This window comes from Salmo salar, chromosome 22, assembly GCF_965601325.2.
Source record: "Salmo salar chromosome 22, fSalSal1, whole genome shotgun sequence".
In the NCBI taxonomy this organism is placed as follows: Eukaryota; Metazoa; Chordata; class Actinopteri; order Salmoniformes; family Salmonidae; genus Salmo; species Salmo salar.
The window spans coordinates 45,168,736-45,188,301 of NC_138312.1; the positions used below are offsets into that span (position 1 = coordinate 45,168,736).

Genomic DNA, 19,566 nt, shown 5'->3' on the forward strand with positions numbered 1-19,566 from the left:
GACTGTCCCATCTCATCGAGGATCTCAAGTTGAAGGCCCTGGATACTGCAGGCTGTTGTATACAGGAAGCAGAATCCCCCATTATAGTCATTGGGAAAATGGCAATCTTTGTGGTCAATATTCATGTAAATGTGATTTTTTTCAGAAGACAATTAAGGTACCACAACTTGCTTCCACAGTGCCTTCAGAAATATTTAATTCATACTCCATTACTTATTCCACATTTTGTTGTGTTACAGCTTGAATTCAAAATGTATTAAATCAATGTATTACCCATCTACAGACAATTCCCCATAATGACAAAGTGAAAACATGTTTTTATCCACAAGTTTCCTGGGGAAACGATTATGGGTGGCATTTCCTGCGGAAGTAGCGGTACTGATTTAACCAGCTGTATTTTGGTTTTTAGAAGCTAGGCAACTGGGATAAGGAATAATAAGATATTCACTCGCTAGATGTTGAAATTGGAGTCCTTCGACCATAAACCTAAAACTAAATCAGAATGTTCCTGTCACGAGATGGTACAGTTTCCATTGCTTCCCAAATGACGACAAAGTGAAAAGAAATTGGCTCAAAAACTTAAAAAAGTCCCCCCTCGTTTCGCTTTGTTGATAAAACGCCAACGCAGGATAACCCATACTCAACGCTCTTTCTGGGTTATGAGACGCCGCCTCAGCAGGAGGGTTGACAGACATGTCACAAGAATAGGTAACGTTATGTCGACTAGTTTTGATATCGCGTGTTTGTCTTCAGTTTGTGTTACTAGAATCTGACTACGTTAGGTTCTAGTCAGGGTCTGAAATGAATCTCTTTCATTTCTACCACGCTTTATAATTTTAAACACTGAGTCAGTGGTAGGCTACCTGATATTAGAAATATGGTACATATTGTGTAACCTTTAATCCATGATTATTCTTAATTTATAATAATATTAATAATAACCTACCTGCCACAGCCAACATTTACCCTGTATTTGGCAGGTGTTAATTTCATTCCCTGTTCTGGCTGATAGATACAGAATATTTGTTTTGAAAATATTAAACCTAGTCTATGTATCCCACTGGGTTTAGAGTGCTTATTTGCAGTAGTGAATAGTCTGATAAACAATATAAGTAAGGCACAGGGAGTTTAAAGTGTTTTTAAAAGTAGCCCTAATTAGTGTATTTGCTTTTCCAGATCCTTACCAAATAATCTCATAAACTAATCATCTATATTCATATTCATCTAATCATCACCTGCAGATGAGCCTGGTGTGGTGGAGGTTTCTGAGGAGCGAGGTTCTATTTCAAAGACCTTCCATGATACCCAAACACAGTGGTCAGACCCAGCAATGGAGGGCCACACCTACTCCAAAGGACCTATCATCACATGTGGCATGACAACTGCACCAGCCGCTGAGAGGTCACTATCTGTTGCAGATGTTACATTGAAAGATGATGCAGACTGTCTGCTGTACACAGGGATTCCACTACAGATGTTACATTGAAAGATGATGCAGACTGTCTGCTGTACACAGGGTTTCCACTACAGATGTTACATTGAAAGATGATGCAGACTGTCTGCTGTAGACAGGGATTCCACTACTAGAATTCAACACTGTTGTGTCTTGCTTCCAAGGTTTTGCCCCCACATCATCAGCAATGCCAGTTGTAGACCAAATTCTGTTGACACTAATGAAACTTAGAACTTTGTAATAGCTGATTAGGCAAGACACTTCAAAAGGTCACCCGTTCAGGTCAGTAAAACATTGAAATTCTGGATAGATGTTATTGCTGAGCACACCAAGGATCTCATTCCATGGCTGCCTCGTGAGACAATAAAGGCTGCTATGCCACAGGTTTTTCAGGATAATTTTTCAAACACAACTTGTGTTATTGACTGCACAGAAAGTGTTTTGCAGAAGGCTAAAATCTGGACTCAAGAAGTGAATTCTACAGTCACTACTATGCCAGTAATACTGTAAAATATCTAGTAGCAACTGCTCCATCAGGAATGGTTGTGTTCATTTCAGAGGCTAATGGTGGGAAATGTAGCGATAGGTTCATAACACAGAACTCAGGGTTTCTCCACCATTTGCGTGCTGGAGATGAGGTGATGAGGATCCGTGGCTTCACAATTAGGGACTTGCTAGAGGAACGGAATGTACGCTTGGTCTTACCAGCATTTACACGCAAGAAATGGCAGTTGACAAATGAGCAGGTCACTCGCACACGACGCATTGCTAATGTCCGTATTCATGTGGAACGCGCAATAAGGCGTCTTAAGGTGTACAAGATTCTCTCACCAACTGCCTATTAGTTTGGTCCCTAAAATTGCCAACATACTTAAAATGTATGCAGCTCTTGTAAATCTGAGAGGAGAGCTTATTTCTAGCAAATAGAGACTATTTCACAATCAACATGACTAACATGCACTGATTGTTTATGTATTACAAAAATGTACATCACTTTATTCCCATTAATGAACTGCAAAACATTGTCAGCATTTGTAACATTATTTTATTCCAACTGTTAGCTGTATTTGTTTTAAATCATTGTTTTGTCAGCTCACACAACTGCTTGTACCAACTTGCCTATTTTAACTGGTTCTGTCTTGTGAAAAATTGACTTTGTCTTATGAAAAATAAACTGGTGAGATCATGACACTGTGTTTGTGTAGGTATATCTCTTAATAAATTGATTATCTAATATTAGTATATTTTGTATTATTTAATATATTTATTAAAACAGTACTTCATGAAGTAAGTGCATGCTCAAACTAATTGAATTGTCTATGCCCAGCATATTCAATCTACTGCTCACTCCCATTTACTTAAAGAGCTCCAGGTACTTTGGGCAGAGATGTATCTTCTTTTCAGCCAAATCATCAGCCAACCTAGGTAGCATGTGTAAAAAGTAGAACTTCTGCAGCTGTTGCACATGTGCATCTGTGTAGTCTTTATCAAATGGAATGTCCACTTCTATGTGCTCGCTTGGTGTCCAGATGACCAGCTTGCAGCTCTGTAGGCCCATGCACATCATGGTCACTTGTGTCTGAAAGAAGGAACAAGAGAAAGCACATTGCCACAAAATTCTGATTAGTATGAGTTTACAATACAATGTTCAATACTTGAAATAATACAGCTAATAATCAATTTTCTTAACATTTTTACCCAGCTTAAGGTAGTATCCATCTTTTCCATTGGGGTGAATTAGGTACTGTCCATCATCCTAGCTTTTGATGTCACCATTTGGCCGACTCAAAAAGGATGTTAGAGACGTGGAACTCTTGAAGGGGCACTTGATCTCAAGGAGCTGTGTTGCATCAAGGATCCCATCTGGGCTGGCTCCCAACCAAGGATGGTCAGGGTGCACCACCAGGCCTCTGTTCTCCACAACATGCCCTCTGCTCTCCAGGAGTGTGATGACATTGACCTCATTTGCTTTGCCATGCTTTGTTGCTGTATTGCCAGTGAAGGTGGGGTACAAACACAAATTTATATTTTTTGGGGGATCTGTTGTGTTTCGTTTGGGGACTCGTTTCGCTGTCCTGGCTGTTAGACGCAGCTTCCTAGCATCATTCCATAGCTGTGAAGCTCACGATTATGATTTTTCAACGCCGATACCGATTATTGGAGGACCAAAAACAGCCGATACCGATTAATCGTCCGATTTGTATATATTTGTAATAATGACAATTACAACAATACTGAATGAACACTATTTATTTTAACTTAATATAATACATGAATAAAATCAATTTAGTCTCAAATAAATAATGAAACGTGTTCAATTTGGTTTAAATAATGCAAAAACAGTGTTGGAGAAGAAAGTAAAAGTCCAATATGTGCCATGTAAAAAAGCTAACGTTTAAGTTCCTTGCTCAGAACATGAGAGCATATGAAAGCTGGTGGTTCCTTCTAACATGAGTCGTCAATATTCCCAGTTATGAAGTTTTAGGTTGTAGTTATAGGACTATTTCTATCTATACCATTTGTATTTCATATACCTTGACTATTGGATGTTCTTATAGGCACTATAGTATTGCCAGCCTAATCTCGGGTATTGATAGACTTGAAGTCATGAACAGCGCAGTGCTTCAAGCATTGCGAAGAGCTGCTGGCAAGCACAGGAAAGTGCTGTTTGAATGAATGCTTACGAGCCTGCTGCTGCCTACCACCGCTCAGTCAGACTGTTCTATCAAATATCAAATCATAGACTTAATTATAATATAATAAACACACAGAAATACGAGCCTTAGGTCATTAATATGGTCAAATACGGAAACTATCATTTCAAAAACAAAATGTTTATTCTTTCAGTGAAATACAGAACCGATCCGTATTTTATCGTCTAAAGTCTAAATATTGCTGTTACATTGCACAACCTTCAATGTTATGTCATAATTATGTAAAATTCTGGCAAATTAATGACGGTCTTTGTTAGGAAGAGTTCGCAACGAGCCAGGCAGCCCAAACTGCTGCATATACCCCGACTCGGCTTGCACAGAACGCAAGAGAGGTGACACAATTTCCCTAGTTAATATTGCCTGCTAACATGAATTTCCTTTAACTAAATATGCAGGTTTAAAATAATATACTTGTGTATTGATTTTAAGAAAGGCATTGATGTTTATGGTTAGGTACATTGGTGCAACGACGGTGCTTTTTTCGCGAATGCGCATGTTAAATCATCACCCGTTTGGCGAAGTAGGCTGTGATTCGATGATAAATTAACAGGCACCACATTGATTATATGCAACGCAGGACAAGCTAGTTAAACTAGTATAATCATCAACCATGTGTAGTTAACTAGTGATTATTTTAAGATTGATTGTTTTTTATAAGATAAGTTTGATGCTAGCTAGCAACTTACCTTGGCTCCTTGCTGCACTCGCGTAACAGGTGGTCCTCGTGGAGTGCAATGTAAACAGCCATAATCGGCGTCCAAAAATGCAGATTACCGATTGTTAAGAAAACTTGATATCGGCCCTAATTAATCGGCCATGCCGATTAATCAGTCGACCTCTAGTTTGTACGGGGGATAATTTGATGTAGGCCTCATAAAACATTGTGTACTTCCTACAGGTTAGTGTTGTGCTGTGTTCAGTGTGACACAGTGTGTTCGTGTGGGCTGAATCATGTTGGCTTGGGTCTGCCTTGCTGTTGCTGTATACGTACATGCACAAGTGCATGTGTGTGCTATTATTATATATTTTTTTGAATGTGTGCCATGATACCTTTCCCCTTTCCCACCTCAGGAGAGGCTGTGTGAGCGGACTGACTCTGAAGCTGATCAAGGCATCAGTGACGGAGATGCTGGATACTGTCTGATGACGACTATGTCAACGTGGCCAGGGTGAGTATGTCTGATAATGTGGTACTTTCGTTAAACCTGGGATTGATATTTCATTGGTTATACTTTTTTTAATGTATTATTTTTGATACGTGATATCAACATAAAACATGTTTGTACGACCTTATTAAGCAACAGAACAAAACACTATCATATGACGGTTATACATTTGTTAATAATTAACCCCTCCCTTCCTCCCTCTCTAACTCACTGTCTTTATCTCTCTAACCTGCTCTCTCATAGTCTTTCTTCAAACCCTCTTCTGCTCCGTCCTTCTCTCTCCTGCCCTGTTTCAGTTTAATGAGAAGGCAGAGGCAGTGGTCCCTTGCTTCAAACATCTGGTCCAGGCCAACGTTCGCAACAAGAAGATCTTCAAAGAGACTGTGCAGATCATGCAATATAAAGGCACCACAGACTACAAGTCTGGTTTCCACTTTGCCAACAATCAGCTACTAAACGTAAATGACTCAAAGCTCAACACTCTGAATGACCGCACTATGGACTAGTGATGCCCAATTCTTTGTTACTACTATAAATTACATTTAATTATAGATAACAGACCAGTATAACATATAACAGTGGCTCTCTAGGAGTAGACAGTGTTATATATGGAACGGGTGATCCTGTTTGGCTTAGTTGGTAAGAGCATGGCGCCTGAGTCACATGTTTGATTCCCCCTGGGGCCACCCATACGAAAATTAAAAAAAATGCACTCACTGATGTAAGTGGCTTTGGATAGTCTTCCCCTCTTGCCTGCTTTATATATCACATATTAACTTTCTGTATTAATGATTCACTGGCTGTGTTATGTATTCATGTCACACTCTCTTTATCTTTCACTTTCTGTCTTTCTCAGAAGACAAATGTCCTCCAAGCTCACTGCAATAAAATAATCATGCTGTTCACGGATGGAGGAGAGGATTGAGCTCAGGACATCTCTAAGCAGTACAACTGGCCAAAACACAAGCAGACCTCTCTCTCTCTATCTCTATCTGTGCCATAAGGATTAACACCCAGGTGTGTTTGTCTAGTGACTCTCACACAGCTCATCATGGGTCTGTCAGTTTTCCTCCTAGCAATGCTTCCTACTTCCCGGAAATGTTGTTGTTAATTAGTGGAGACTGACTCTAATGCAGCGCATATATATTCGAATTACCTTGAGGTTGTTACTGTGAAGTGTTTTCACTTTACAGCTTCATGGCAGACAAAGTTATCAAGATAGGCCAACTTTACTGAGCATGTTTCAGTCAGCAACAGTACATAGTCAAGTGAACTAGATTTCTGTTTCCTGTGTAACAAACGGCATCCTATTCTCTACATAATGCTCTACTTTTAACCAGAGCCCTATGTGTCCTGGTCAAAAGTAGTGCACTGCAAAGGGACTACAGTATGAGTAACATCAGTATTGCTCCACAGCTGATGCCTGACTGTTTGCTATTCCTGTGTATTGTTACCAGGAGTACATGGACGTGCTGGGTTGCCCCATGGTCCTGGCAAGCAGCCGTGCCAAGCAGGTTCAGTGGACCAACGTCTATCAGGATGCCTTGGTGAGAGATCACCTGGCTCAGGACACTAGCCTTATACACTTTCTTATATATTGGCCTTATGCACTTTCTTACAGGCTACATTGGTCTTATGCACTTTCTTACAGGCTACATTGGCCTTATGCACTTTCTACTGACAGAGACATACATTTGAGTTCTCTGGAGATTTTGGGGCGGTTTCAGAGCTTAGTCCTGATTACAGGACACGGATTAAGCGGACAAAGAGTAAGCCTAGTCCTGGACTATGATGTGTTCTGTTGGTAGTGTCCGGGAGGACTAGGGAAATTAGGGAAGATTAGTGAAAATACTTAACATTTTGTTATTCTTAGGGTCTGGGACTGGTTTTTACTGGAACAATTCCTGTTTTAAATCTCACTGTGGATGGAAACTCACAGGTACAGCCATTTAAATTGGCCCATGTTGACCGATGCACAGCTTTGTTTACTAAAACACCCTTTCTTGATGTTGTGTTTGCGGGTTTTTTTCGCCAAAGAATCAGCTGATATTAAGTGTCATGGGGGTGGACGTACATCTGGAGGAAATCAAGAAGCTGACGCCAACATACAATGTTAGTATACTGCAGTATATCGCACTTCACACTCTTACTTAAACACACACACAATCTGCTCTGTCCTTTGCTGCTTGGAGCCAATGGGTACATATACACCATGGACCCAAATGGATAGCTTCTCCTGCATCCCAACCTTCATCCAAAGGTGATGTATACTTTATTTCCCCTCTGAAAGATCACTGTGCAGTTCATATGTAGCATTGTAAGTAGATTGTACATTTCTTCATGAGCGCAACTGTGGTTTTAGAAGTCAGAGGGACATAACCTGGTGGGGTTCTGGGGGTCCTCCCTCATATATGTTTTAGACATCTTAAGCTCATTTCTAATATGACCCTTTTGGGGTCATTTTGGGGTCACTTATTGTAAATAAACCCTTCTACGTGAATGTGGATGCTACCATGATTATGGATAATCCTGAATGAATCGTGAATAATGATGAGTGAGAAAGTTAGACGTACAAATATCAAACCCCCAAGACATACTAAACTCTCACCATAGTAATAACAGGGGACATTAGCATTTATTTGGGGGGGTGGGTATGATATGTGTGTCTATAACTTTTTACAGAAAAATGGACTACAAAATGACACAATACGTTATTTACCATTAATTTCTATTGAGCACAAATAATCTGAAACACAACCTAAACAAACAACAAATGTGTAGATTCACAAGCTTGATGTAGTCATTGCGTGCTATGAATGTGGAATCAAATACTTCACTTTTTACTACTTAAATACACGTACAAGTGAATTTGTGCCAATACTTTTGCTGACAGTCTGCACTTCATAGTAATTGTTTGATTTACTGTTCCAATAATTATGGAGGGCACTGTAATTCATATCATAGACCTAATAGTACTGTAGAGCTCTTTTAACTTGCACACAATACAGCTGGATCGCCCCTTACTGCTACTAGGGGTCCACCGCCCTGCATTTCCCCAACCCAACACACCGCACTCAGCTTTAGGATCTTAGTGAAACATTTATTATTGGTTTCAGGTGTGTTAGGCCAAGGCCAGAGTGACAACCAACACTACGGCAGACCCCCAGGGCCAGGACTGAGCAGCCCAGCAGCTAGGGATTGCCTAAATTGGTATCTCCCTGATGTGGGCATGTTTTCAATACAGACTCCTTTTGTCATACATTATTCCATATAAGGCATCCAGACCTCTTGAAAGTTAAACAGTATACCTTTAATCTTGTAATATATCAAATTTAGTGATACATAACTTGACATTTCTGGCATCCATTGTGACATTGTGGGAGAATAACCGACCTTCAAATTAATTGCAATGCATTTCCTAGCAGCTATAAATGTTAGGTTACATGGTTTCTTCTGATAAGTCTTCAGTATCAACATTTAAAAGCAAACAAAAACAGGGAAAAGGGAGAATCTGTAGACATGCTGAGATAAAAGAAAATACTATATGCCAGAATTCAGCCAGACTTTACAAGAGCATAACATTTGCCCTTTTGTGTTTTACAACTACAGCAGAGGAATTAAGATATTCAGTTTCACTGGCATATAGTATGTTCTATGGATGGTCTTAAAATGCAGTAATTTAATTTATATGAACATGACTGGGCGTTCAAACATGTCTGTATCCATTCATCATCATCAATAGTGTCCCAGGTCTTCCTCACATTTTTGTTTGACATGTTTTGTGTCATCGGGGAAAAGCCTCTCAACACTTGATACAGTTTGAAAATCAACTTTAGAGGTTTGTCAGACTGCCTTAATATAATTTCAATATTGGAAGCTTCTGGCTTGTACAGTGTACAAAAAGTTCACCTTAGCGCCGTCACAGACTGATATTCCCTGGTTGCCTGACCCTGCTGAGACCCCTGTCACCATCTGATCCTGCTCAGATGAGGCATGACAAAGAATTACCTTGGTGTAATTTACATTATTTTATTGAAGAATAGAATCAATGGTTCACTAATTGAATTGATCGTTATTCCCAGATCCCAGACTGTAGCCAACCCATCAACTCAAGATGGAACTTTGTATCCATTCACAGGTTGTTACAATATACTGCAAAATTCACCTGAGCTCCAAAGACTGGTTTTACCTGTCACCATCTGATCCTGCTAAGACATGAGCGTAGTGTTGTATACTGACTGTGCACCATGACAGTGAAGCCTGTAGAGCTGTTTATACTGTGTCAGTGTGAAAAGTAGAGAATTAGCAAGGGAACTGACAGATCAATAACGTTACATTGCTATACTGACTAACAAAAACTCACATTACGCTGTCAAACAGACTTCAGAATATCGGTCTTCAATAATTTGTCCACTGGTTTCATTGTTTGATTCAGGTCTACTGTGGTGTGGTTGAGGCAAAAATAATAGCTAAAGTTAGTGAGCTAGCTAGCTAACGGTAGCCAACTGTTGGCTAGCTCTAATGGTACATCAACTGGTGAAAACTAGCGAAGTTAATTTACTTCTGTTGAAACCGGACAAAACAAAGGCTGCAAAACATTTCCATACACACAACAGCTGTTAGATACTGCTACCTGACAGATAGCTAGAGGTTAGAGCTGAACTGGCTGTGGTAGCTACTAGCTAGCTGGTTCATTCCCTTCAGACAGAACTTCAGTCGAGAGGGGATGAAACATGTAATGCATTAGCTAACGTTACATGTCAGTTGCACTACTAACTTAACACTGGGAATTTTTTTTTATTTATTCCCAGTGCTAAGTCAAACAGCAGTTACCTTGCCAGCTACATCAGTCAAATAAAGAGTAGCCAGTTTCTTCTCTTCTTGCTTTTACAACTCGGAGAAAAAGCACACCACACACAGAGAACAGCTGCCTCTATTTGCACTCTCTATTCCGCGTGGTCCTAAATCCAGCCGCCTGATACCCTACCCTACCGCATGGTCCTAAAGCGCACCAATGCTTTTGGTATCACAGTGCAATGATAAAACTGGGGGGGGCCAAAAATGCAATTTCAGAATATGCACCCTTGCATTTCTTTGATACAAAGTGAATGGGGTTAGTTGTAAGTTAGATACGGAACCCAGAGTGTACTGATTACTGCATGTCTGTCATGGCTGTTTGAAAGAGCAGCGTTTTCATAGTTCCACATGGTTTTATTTAAATCAGTGAAACTGAATTCAACAATTAACACTTTAAGTAAATACAAAAACAACAAACTGTGACGCTGGAGGAACATAAACCTCACGAAGAACAATCACCCACAAACACCTGTGGGACAAACCTAAACTTAAATAGGACCTCCAATTAGAGACAACGACAACCTGCCGCCTCTAATTGGAGGTCATGCCAAATAACACCAACATAGAAATACAAACCTAGAACCAAAACATAGGCATACAAAAACCAGACAAACACCCCTTGTCACGCCCTGACCTAATCTACCATAGAAAATAACACTCACTATGGTCAGGACGTGACAATGTCATTCCAATTGGCTAAGATCATCACGTTCATGTTCTTTATCTTATGTAAACTACACTGCAATGAATGTATTTGCATATGTATTTGTGTAAATCAAACTGCAAGATTGTCACTGGATGTATTCAACTGAATTTTGAAAACAACTGAGATTGTTTCAGCTGAATGTGTTACTGTACATGGGGCTACTGTTATATCCCTATGTAACTGGTGCTTTCCTCAGCAACTGCTTGACGTACAGCTGAATGTCCTACTGTAAAACATGGGGGTACTGTGATATCTCTACAGCAGGGTTCCCCAACTGGCAGCCTGTGGTCCGTGTTTGGCCCGCAGGTGATTTTATTAGTTTGTGAGCAAAAAAAATACAAATAAAATAAATTACTTTTATTTAGTATTTTTATTTTTGGACTGTAAAAACACCAGCAAATCAGCTCTAAGTGATTTTAATTTAGGAAATCTGTTCCAAAATATTCACACGCATAATAGAGAGACACTGTATACAGTATGTGATTGTATACAAATGTAATCAAGGTTTGAAATGATTCTGTTTTAGTAAAATATCATATCAGTTTGGGCTTCTTGTGGTCAATTGGCATTTGTGAAAATATTTGTAATTATGTTCCAGCCCCCTGACCATCCGCTCAAGAAAAAATCTAGTTCATGATCCCTGCTCTACAGTATGTAGCCAACTGGTGCTTTCCTCAGCAGCTGCTTGAGCTACCAGAGCCTGTAACACTTGACTTCCTGGATGCGGAGTTGGAGGACAGCTCCAAACAGGAAGTGAGTATAACAACATTGTCATGGCTGTCGTAGAAATGAGAGGACCAAGGTGCAGCGTGTGTGTCGTTCCACAATTTATTTACTCTGTGAAACTATGCAATACATAAATAAACTGAATAGACAAAACAACAAACTGTGACGCAGAGGAGAAACAAACACTACTAAAAAATAATCACCCACAAAACCCAGGTAGAAAAACCTCTACTTAAGTATGATCTCCAATTAGAGACAACGAGGACCAGCTGCCTCTAATTGGAGATCATCCCAAACAAACCAACATAGAAATACAAAAACTAGAACCTAACAACATAGAAATAGAACACAGAATAAACCCCCCCTGTCACGCCCTGACCGACCATAGAAAATAGCAGCTTACCATGGTTAGGACGTGACAAACATATGCAGTGTGCCATATACTGTAGTCATGGGTGAAAGTAAGGCCTTATGGTCCAGTAAATAGTCGGGGTACACCGTGTCGGTAAAACGTGAGCCTATCACAATAATTAAAACAAAATGTCATGAAAACTAGGCTATTACACAACTTTGTACCATCACCCCATTTAGGGGCATAAAAAATGAGCGAATGGACTTGAATGGGTGGTAGGCCTGTAGCCTACATTCCAAAGTGCGATGTGGTTCGAGGACACCACTGAAATTTTGCCAAGGCAGAGATGAGTGGCGGACACCGAGACACCCGAAGGCAATAGTGGACGCTTACATTTTGGCATAATGCCAGTTGCAAAATGTCTATACACTTTTGGGTGTTTTTGTGTAAAAGGTGTCTCCTTCCTTTCATCACTTTTTGGAGACTGGAAATATGTTGTGAGTGGATGAACGTGTGCGTGTAACCGATGTGAAATGGCTAGTTAGTTAGCGGTGGTGCGCGCTAATAGCATTTCAATCAGTGACGTCACTCGCTCTGAGACTTGAAGTAGGGTTTCCCCTTGCGTTGCAAGGGCCGTGGCGTTTGTGGCGCGATGGGTAACGATGCTTCTTGGGGTGTCAGTTGTTGATGTGTGCAAGGGTCCCTGGTTCGAGCCCGGGTTGGGGCGAAGAGAGGGACGGAACCTACACTGTTACATGCGGGTACCCTGCCACAATAAAACGTAATACATTTTAAAAGTTAAAGATATCCAATTGAATTAATAGGTATTCTATACAGTACATTCAGAAAGTATTCAGACCCCTTGACTTTTTCCACATTTTGGGATGGTTACAGCTGTTACAGCTTTATTCAAAAAATGGATTAAATAAAAACATTTCCTCATGAATCTACACAAAATATCTAACATTTTTTGCAAATGTGTATAAAAAATGAATACCTTATTTACATAAGTGTTCAGACCCTATGTTATGAGACTCGAAATCGAGCTCAGGTGCATCCTGATTCCATTGATCATCCTTGAGATGTTTCTACAACTTGATTGAAATCCACCTGTGGAAAATTCAATTGATTGGACATTATTTGGAAAGGCACACATCTGTCTATATAAGGTCCCACAGTTGACAGGATTGTGTTGAGGCACAGATCTGGGAAAGGATACCAATACATTTTGGCAGAATTGAAGGTCCCCAAGAACACAGTGGCCTCCATCATTCTTAAATGGAAGAAGTTTGGAACCACCAAGACTCTTCATAGAGCTGGCCGCCTGGCTAAACTGAGCAATCGGGGGAGAAGGGCCTTGGTCAGGGAGGTAACCAAGAACCCAATGGTCACTCTGGCAGAGCTCCAGGGTTCCTCTGTGGAGATGGGAGAACCTTCCAGAAGGACAACCATCTCTGCAGCACTTCACCAATCAGGCCTGTATGGTAGAGTGGCCAGACGGAAGCCACTCCTCAGTAAACATCTACATTTTAGTCATTTAGCAGACACTCTTATCCAGAGCAACTTACAGTAGTGAATACATACATTTCATTTCATGCATTATTATTTTTTATTTTTTTGGTACTGACCCCCCATGGGAATCAAACCCACAACCCTGGCGTTGCACACAGCATGCTGGCGTTGCAAACACCATGCTCTACCAACTGAGCCACAGGGAAGACCAATACACAGTAAACAGCACGACAGCCCGCTTGGGGTTTGCTAAAAAGCACCTAAAGGACTCTGACCATGAGAAACAAGATTCTCTGGTCTGATGAAACCAAGATGGAACTCTTTGGCCTGAATGCCAAGCGTCACGTCTGGAGGAAACCTGGCACCATCCCTACGGTGAAGCATTGAAACATGCTCCAGAGCGCTCAAGTCCTCAGACTGGGGCAAAGTTTCACCTTCCAACAGGACAACAACCCTAAGCACACAACCAGGACAATGCAGGTGTGACTTCAGGGTCAAGTCTCCGAATGTCCTTGAGTGGCCCAGCCAGAGCCCGGACTTTAATTCGATCGAACATCTTAGGACACACCTGAAAATAGCTGTGCAGCGACGCTCCCCATGCAACCTGACGAGCTTGAGAACATCTGCAGAGAAGAATTGAGAAATTCTGTTTTTGTCATTATGGGGTATTGTGTGTAGATTGATCAGAGGAAAAAAAACTTTTGAATCAATTGACTGTAGTTCTCACATAAATCCTGCATTGATGCCAATGGGAAATTTGTGTGAAAATGTGTTATGCATCCATATCTAAGTTAGGATTTAGCTAACCTATTCTATATGCAGAAGTAACAAGAGTTGTCCATATAGTTACAATACATTTGTACTTATCCACTTAATAATATGGTATAACCAATTAAGTACATAAATTAAGTAGAATCTAAGAGTGTTTTTTAAAGTGGCACCATATTCTCTATATGGTCCTGGGAATAGGTCCTGAGAATAGGGCGCCATTTGGAATGCAGCCTAAAATGTTGTACTGCTAGACCAGTGTAGATAATATACTGTCACCATGGAGATGCAACAGCCTAAGTAACATAATGTCACCATGAAGATGCAACAGCCTAGGTAACATACTCTCACCATGGAGATGCAACAGCATGGTAACTAACTGTCACACCCTGATCTGTTTCACCTGTCCTTGTGATTGTCTCCACCCCCTCTAGGTGTCGCTTGTTTTCCCCAGTGTATTTATCCCTGTGTTTCCTGTCGCTCTGTTCCAGTTCGTCTTGTATGTCCAAGTCAACCAGCGTGGTTTTTCCCGTGCTCCTGCCTTCTCGATTCTCTTTTTGCTAGTCCTCCCGGGTTTTGACCCTTGCCTGTTTCTGGACTCTGTACCCGCCTGCCTGACCATTCTACCTGCCTTGACCTTGAGCCTGCTTGCTACTCTGTACCTCCTGGACTCTGATCTGGTTTTGACCTTTTTGCCTGTCCACGACCATTCTCTTACCTACCCCATTGTTTTATTAAACATTGTAAGACTCCAACCATCTGCCTCCTGTGTCTGCATCTGGGTCTCGCCTTGATAATTATGGGGTATTGAGTGTAGATTGATAAAAAAATATATACTGCTCAAAAAAATTAAGGGAACACTTAAACAACACATCCTAGATCTGAATGAAAGAAATAATCTTATTAAATACTTTTTTCTTTACATAGTTCAATGTGCTGACAACAAAATCACACAAAAATAATCAATGGAAATCCAATTTATCAACCCATGGAGGTCTGGATTTGGAGTCACACTCAAAATTAAAGTGGAAACCCCCACTACAGGCTGATCCAACTTTGATGTAATGTCCTTAAAACAAGTCAAAATGAGGCTCAGTAGTGTGTGTGGCCTCCACGTGCCTGTATGACCTCCCTACAACGCCTGGGCATGCTCCTGATGAGGTGGCGGATGGTCTCCTGAGGGATCTCCTCCCAGACCTGGACTAAAGCATCCGCCAACTCCTGGACAGTCTGTGGTGCAACGTGGCGTTGGTGGATGGAGCGAGACATGATGTCCCAGATGTGCTCAATTGGATTCAGGTCTGGGGAACGGGCGGGCCAGTCCATAGCATCAATGCCTTCCTCTTGCAGGAACTGCTGACACACTCCAGCCACATGAGGTCTAGCATTGTCTTGCATTAGGAGGAACCCAGGGCCAACCGCACCAGCATATGGTCTCACAAGGGGTCTGAGGATCTCATCTCGGTACCTAATGGCAGTCAGGCGACCTCGGGCGAGCACATGGAGGCCTGTGCGGCCCCCCAAAGAAATGCCACCCCACACCATGACTGACCCACCTCCAAACCGGTCATGCTGGAGGATGTTGCAGGCAGCAAAACGTTCTCCACGGCGTCTCCAGACTCTGTCACGTCTGTCACGGGCTCAGTGTGAACCTGCTTTCATCTGTGAAGAGCACAGGGCGCCAGTGGCGAATTTGCCAATCTTGGTGTTCTCTGGCAAATGCCAAACATCCTGCATGGTGTTGGGCTGTAAGCACAACCCCCACCTGTGGACGTCGGGCCCTCATACCACCCTCATGGAGTCTGTTTCTGACCGTTTGAGCAGACACATGCACATTTGTGGCCTGCTGGAGGTCATTTTGCAGGGCTCTGGCAGTGCTTCTCCTGCTCCTCCTTGCACAAAAGCAGAGGTAGCGGTCCTGCTGCTGGGTTGTTGCCCTTCTACCGCCTCCTCCACGTCTCCTGATGTACTGGCCTGTCTCCTGGTAGTGCCTCCATGCTCTGGACACTACGCTGACAGACACAGCAAACCTTCTTGCCACAGCTCGCATTGATGTGCCATCCTGGATGAGCTGCACTACCTGAGCCACTTGTGTGGGTTGTAGACTCCGTCTCATGCTACCACTAGAGTAAAAGCACCGCCAGCATTCAAAAGTGACCAGAACATCAGCCAGGAAGCACAGGAACTGAGAAGTGGTCTGTGGTCCCCACCTGCAGAACCACTCCTTTATTGGGGGTGTCTTGCTAATTGCCTATAATTTCCACCTGTTGTCTATTCCATTTGCACAACAGCATGTGAAATCTATTGTCAATCAGTGTTGTTTCCTAAGTGGACAGTTTGATGTCACAGAAGTGTGATTGACTTGGAGTTACATTGTGTTGTTTAAGTGTTCCCTTTATTTTTTTGAGCAGTGTATATTTATTGAATTTTAGAATAAGGTTGTAACATAAAATGTTTGGGGAAAAGTCAAGGGGTCTAAATACTTTCTGAATGCACTATGTGTGTGTCAAATCACATTTTATTGGTCACATACACATGCTTAGCAGATGTTAATGTGAGTGTAGCGAAATGCTTGTGCTTCTAGTTCCAACAGTGCAGTAATATCTAACAATTCCCAACAACTACCTAATACACACAAATCTAAAGGGGTGAATGAGAATATGTACATATAAATATATGGATGAGCGATGGCTGAGCGGCATAGGCAGGGTGCAGTAGATGGTATAAAATACAGTATATACATGTGATATGAGTAATGTAAGATATGTAGACATTATTAAAGTGGCATTATTTAGAGTGGCATTGTTTAAAGTGACTAGTGATCCATTTAAAGTGACCGGTGATCGGGTCTCAATGTGGGCAGCAGCCTCTCTGAGTTAGTGATTGCTGTTTAGCAGTATGATGGCCTTGAGATAGAAGCTGTTTCTCAATCTCTCGGTCCCAGCTTTGATGCACCTATACTGACCTCACCTTCTGGATGATAGCAGTGTGAACAGGCAGTGGTTCGGGTGGTTGTTGTCCTTGATTATCTTTTTGGCCTTCCTGTGACATCAGGTGCTGTAGGTGTCCTGGAGGGCAGGTAGTTTGCACCCCGGCGATGCGTTGTGCAGACCGCACCACCCTCTGGAGAGCCTTGCGGTTGAGGGTGGTGCAGTTGCCATACCAGGCTGTGATACAGCCCGACAGGATGCTCTCGATTGTGCATCTGTAAAAGTTTGTCAGGGTTTTGGGGGACAAGCCAAATTTCTTCAGCCTCCTGAGGTTGAAGAGGAGCTGTTGCGCCTTCTTCACCACACTGTCTGTGTGGGTGGACCATTTCAGTTTGTCTGTGATGTGTATGCCCAGGAACTTAACTTTCCACCTTCTTCACTGCTGTCCCTTCGATGTGGATAGGGGGGTGCTCCTTCTGCTGTTTCCTGAAGTTCACGATCATCTCCTCTGTTTTGTTGACGTTGAGTGAGAGGTTGTTATCCTGACACCACACTCCGAGTGCCCTCACCTCCTCCCTGTATGTTGTCTCGTCATTGTTGGTGATCAAGCCCACTAATGTTGTGTTGTCTGCAAACTTGATGATTGAGTTGGAGGCGTGCGTGGCCATGCAGTCATGGGTAAACAGGGAGTAGAGGAGAGGACTGAGCACACACCCTTGTGGGGCCCCAGTGTTGAGGGTCAGTGAAGTGGAGATGTTGTTTCCTACCTTCACCACCTGGGGGTGGCCCGTCAGAAAGTCCAGGACCCAGTTGCATAGGGAGGGGTTGAGACCCAGAGCCTCCAGCTTGATCATGAGCTTGGAGGATACTATGTTGTTGAATGCTGAGCTGTAGTCAATGAACAGCATTCTTACATAGGTATTATTTTTGCCCAGATGGGATAGGGCAGTGTGCAGTGCTTTGGCGATTGCGTCATCTGTGGACCTGTTGGGGCGGTATGCAAACTGAAGTGGGTCTAGGGTGGCCGGTAAGGTGGCGGTGATGTGATCTTTGACTAGCCTCTCAAAGCACTTTTAAGCATCAGCTATCTGAGCAGCTTACCGATTGCTGCAGCTGTACTCAGCCCATCTGTAAATAGCCCATCCAACTACCTAGCTTATTCCCATATTTCTTTTATTTACTTTTTTTGCCCTTTTGCACACCAGTATTTCTACTTGCACATCTATCACTCCAGTGTTAATTTGCTAAATTGTAATTACTTTGCTACTATGGCCTATTTATTGCCTTACCACTTTACGCCACTTGCACATACTGTATATAGACTTTTTCAACTGTATTATTGACTGTACGTTTGTTTATTCCATCTGGAACTCTGTGTTGTTGTTTGTGTCGCACTGCTTTGCTTTATCTTGGCCAGGTCGCAGTTGTAAATGAGAACTTGTTCTCAACTGGCCTACCTGGTTAAATAAATGTGAAATAAAAAATAAAATAAAAATAACTTCATGATGACAGAAGTGAGTGCTTCGGAGTAGAGTCATTTAGTTCAGTTATCTTTGCCTTCGTGGGGAAAGGAACAATGGTAGCCATCTTGAAGCATATGGGGACAACAGACTGGGATAGAGAGCGATTAAATATGTCCGTAAACACACCAGCCAGCTGGTCTGCGCATGCTCTGAGGACGCGGCTAGGGATGCCGTCTGGGCCAGCAGCCTTGCGAGGGTTAACATGTTTAAATGTTTTACTCACATCAGCTACTGAGAAGGAGAGGGGGGTGGGCACAGACTTTGTTAGCGAGCCGCAACTGTGACACTGTATTATCCTCAAAGCGGGCAAAGGTGTTTAGTTTGTCTGGAAGCGTGACGTCGGTATCCGTGACATGGCCGTTTTGTTTTTGTAGTCCGTGATTTCCTGTAGACCCTGCCACATAGGTACCGGCATTTCGCTTGTTTGATTGCCTTGCGGAGGGAATAACTACACTGTTTATATTCAGCCATATCGCCAGACCTCTTTCTATGGTTAAATGTGGTGTGTGTGTGTGTGTGTGTGTGTGTGTATATACAGTGCCTTGCGAAAGTATTCGGCCCCCTTGAACTTTTCGACCTTTTGCCACATTTCAGGCTTCAAACATAGAGATATAAAACTGTAATGTTTTGTGAAGAATCAACAACAAGTGGGACACAATCATGAAGTGGAACGAAATTTATTGCATATTTCAAACTTTTTTAACAAATAAAAAACTGAAAAATTGGCCGTGCAAAATGACGTTACTTGCTTTATGCGGGCCTATTCAACTGTAGTTTTTATAAAACATTTACTCACATCTGTCATCACTATTATGTTGACTGATTAATTCCAGTGAATCATTTTGGATTAAAAACGTAT

The 19,566-nt window shown here is 42.0% G+C and overlaps 1 long non-coding RNA gene across 1 annotated transcript; it reads left to right on the plus strand.

The window, feature by feature from the left end:
* Positions 1-215: 215 nt before the first annotated feature.
* Positions 216-2,642, plus strand: LOC106583434 (uncharacterized). The gene is made up of 2 exons (XR_001323517.3): positions 216-708; positions 1,242-2,642. It is a non-coding gene; the product is annotated as an uncharacterized LOC106583434 (long non-coding RNA).
* The last annotated feature ends 16,924 nt before the right edge of the window (positions 2,643-19,566 follow it).